Genomic DNA, 2,955 nt, shown 5'->3' on the forward strand with positions numbered 1-2,955 from the left:
CCGTTGTGTTCAATCATGGAGCATTTAAAGAAATGTTCAACGCAGGTGTTCAAACTCTCACTAACAGATTCTCATTCAGCAAAGCAGCGGTTGCCCATAAGGAGGACCATCCAAGCTGCAAACAGCCAAACACACATTTCCAGCCCATAAGGAGGACCATCCACTAACAGATTCTCATTCAGCAAAGCAGCGGTTGCCCATAAGGAGGACCATCCAAGCTGCAAACACACATTTCCAGCCCATAAGAATTTCATATTTTTACATATCAAATGCCTAAATTGTCATCATCACATTTCCAGCCCATAAAAGCCTATACAGAGGAATGAAAGCATTGCTAATTAAGAAGGAAAATTGATGGAGCAAAGGTTTCTCAAAACCTGAAGCTTTCCTCACAAAAGGGAGTAAATACAAGGTCTTAATTTCATCTGTATCAAAAAGTTGACAGAAACATTATGGAAAGCACCGAATACAAGCATATCCAGAATGATTGAAAGCTCATGCTGGCGAGGGCATCGACCAAAATTCTTTCAATTTGGAGATTATGAAGTCAATATAAGGACTTAAGTTTAGATGTTAAAAATGTAAATATATCATGCAAACAACAGCTGCAAGCACCAATATCAAACATATATGGGAGAAATGCTGTACGCCCTTATAGGTTTGGGCTGTCGAAGCTCCTTCAAAACCAATGCATTGGAAGAGTTAAAATCTACAAGTTTAACACCTTGCTGCATATCTTCTTGAACAAATAAAAAATTTTCCATTGTGGCAACCTATTCATTCTAACAACATAATTGAGCTACATCGTTTGAAGCAAACATTCATGAAAATTTTAATTTCATATCTTGAAAATAACACAGAAGTATTAACACAGAAGTATTGCCTGCTCTTCTTATCAACTGAACCTGAAAGTAAATTTCAAATGAGCCTTCTAAAGGGGACCGGAAACCACGAATCTAATCACCACCACACAAAATCTCTTCCAAATCATGGAACTAATACTAAGAAGCTCGAAAACCCAAATTCAACTATAAACAGAATTTCACCAACCATGACCATTAATGGAAAAGCTGCTTCTTTACCAGAGGAACCAACTAAAGCTATTTTTATTTTACTCCTGGCCATTGAAAGTATTGGATGAAGATCTAATATTTTAGTTTTCTTTGGAAGTACATTTGCTTTGGAAATGGCTAAAATTTAACTATATAATATGAGTTGTAATTACTACCAGCCCAAACCTTGTGAAAATGTAAATAAACAAGCTAGATCTAGCTCGAATCCAGATCAAATCAGCCAGCATACAACAAAACGTGCTTTGGATGAAATGGAACCAAATCAACTATTGCAGAAAAGCACATCTTCTTATGACTAACATACTATACGTGCATAACATTTTATCATGATTTTAGATATAATTAAATCTTAGAATAAAAATCTGAAAGCTAATCTTCCCAAACTGACATGAAACTTTTAAATACATTAAGATTGCCTAAAGATACTAGTTATCTTAAATTATATTAACCAAAATGTGCCACAATGGTTCATTATACAATATACATTTAGCTGAGAAGCATGCATTTTTTAGCCAGCAGAAATAGTACACTAAATTTTAGATAGCAGAGATTAATGCCCGACTGGTAAGGACCTTGAAAATAATTGTCAAGCTCTCAAGTTCAAATAGAATATATACTATAATAAACCGCAACCAGTACACATTGGGGTGTGAGAAATGAAAGCACAGAAGTTCAAACATATGCAATTCACTGCAGTTTGAATATTTTTTATATGTTTTAAATTCATCCAGACCTTCAACTGAAAGTGACAAATAAAGTGACAAGTATTCATTAACAAAGCTATACAAATTTATCACTGAGTTACTTCTAAAAAGTGACAAATAGAACAGAAGTTCAAACATATGCATTAAAAAAATCTTTCATTGATAAAAGGGAAAAAAATAAAGAGCAAACTATTAGAAAAAATATAAATATCAGCCCCGTCAGTTTGTAGACTAATGATTAAACTTTAGAAATTTAAGTCACATGAAATGAAGTAAGTTCACACAAATAAGTCCTTAAAAGAAAAGCACAAATAACCCAAAATAACTAAGCTGATTTCATATATCTGGTAATTGAATATTAAGCTTTTCCTCATCAATGATCTCTTGCTGAAAAGAAATAATATAAATAAATGTTAGTATGTAACATTGAGAATAAATAAAATAAAAGAGAAAGTAGAAAATGGTATAATTAATGAAAAGATTACCATAAGTGTCTTTGCATTTTTTTGCGCAGATCGAAGCCAACTAGAGGCACAAATCAATGCATTAATGGTTTTAGTGGATAAGCTACTTCTGTAATCATCTAATACTCTACCACCAGCACTAAAAGTAGATTCTGAGGCAACAGTGGTTATGGGTATTGATAGAATATCTCTTGCCATAATTGAAAGCCGGGGATACTTCAATGTATTCATCTTCCACCAATCAAGAACATCAAAGTTTTCACTCGAGCACACAAATAATCCCTCCTCAAGGTATATCTGTAAATCAGGTTTCGAAGGTTCTACAGATCCAGAAGCTACAACAAAATCTTGAAACCCAAACATAACGTCAAACTGAGTTAAGGAACTCATAGAATCACCAACAGTTGAAGAACCCTCATTTGAAACATTACAATCAACAACATAAACTGCATATATTTCCCACAATGCATCTTGAACTATTTTAAGATTTTGTTCAACCTCACTATGTGAGTATATTTTTGGGAATGTGTAGCTAATAAATTTGAGTTTCAATCTAGGATCCAAAATTGCTGCAATAGACATTAAAAGATTACATTCCCCCCAATATTTGTTGAATTTGATTTGCATACACATAGCCATATTTCTCATAAATTCATCTTCTGACAATGACTCCTCAATCAAAATCTTTTTTACATGCAAAACTGCAGGTAAAAA

At 33.4% G+C, this 2,955-nt stretch overlaps 1 protein-coding gene across 4 annotated transcripts in view; it reads right to left on the reverse strand.

The window, feature by feature from the left end:
- The window catches only part of LOC110029976 (10 kDa chaperonin, mitochondrial-like), a 31,179-nt gene that overhangs the window by 12,768 nt on the left and 15,456 nt on the right, over positions 1-2,955 (reverse strand). The gene's annotated exons all lie outside the window — the stretch shown is intronic.

The sequence above is a fragment of the Phalaenopsis equestris genome, unplaced genomic scaffold, assembly GCF_001263595.1.
Source record: "Phalaenopsis equestris unplaced genomic scaffold, ASM126359v1 Scaffold000618, whole genome shotgun sequence".
NCBI classification, from domain to species: Eukaryota; Viridiplantae; Streptophyta; class Magnoliopsida; order Asparagales; family Orchidaceae; genus Phalaenopsis; species Phalaenopsis equestris.